The sequence below is a fragment of the Monoraphidium neglectum genome, assembly GCF_000611645.1.
Source record: "Monoraphidium neglectum strain SAG 48.87 unplaced genomic scaffold scaffold03911, whole genome shotgun sequence".
Taxonomy (NCBI): domain Eukaryota; kingdom Viridiplantae; phylum Chlorophyta; class Chlorophyceae; order Sphaeropleales; family Selenastraceae; genus Monoraphidium; species Monoraphidium neglectum.
Window position 1 is genome coordinate 5415 of NW_014009718.1, and position 676 is coordinate 6090.

A 676-nucleotide genomic window follows, 5' to 3' on the forward strand; every position below is an offset into this window, starting at 1 on the left:
GCAGGCGGTGCTGGCCCCCCTTGAGGACCCGCCTGCATGCGCCTGAAGAGAGCCGGGGCGGGTGGGAGTGCAGTGTCGGCGCCGGCGCCGGCGTGCCCCCGCGCCGCCGGCGTGACTGGGTGGGGCCCCGTGGCCCTCTCGAACGACGCCGAAGCGGGGTGCTGCTCGGTCCCTCGAAGCATCGCCATCAGTTGATGTCCTCCGGGACTCCGCCGCAGCGCCAGGAGGGCCGCCTCTCCACGCGTCCGTCGCGGGCGGCGCCGCAGGGCCCGCCTCTCCCCGCCAGCCGCACCGCTCCCCACCCCACCCCCCATGACCCAGCGCTCTCACCGCTGCCGCCGCCGCCACCGCCGCTTGGCTCTCCCGCCCTTTGCCCCTTGCAGGTCGGCGTCATGGCCGACCTGGGCCTGTCCACTCACACGCTGGACGTGCTGCAGACGCTGCTCAAGTCTGGGCCCCAGGTCGTCCTCAACATCGGGGACCTGCCTTATGCAGGTGGGGGGTGGTGGCGGCGGCGGCGGCGGGCGGCGGAGGGCAGGCACGTCGTGGGGCGTGCTCGTGTCGAGGGACGGGTGGCGGAGGATTTGCTTGGTTTGGCGTGCATGTGTGTGTGTGTGTGTGCATGTGCGCGTGTGTATGTGTGTGTGTATGTGTGTGTGTGTGTGTGTGTGTGTGT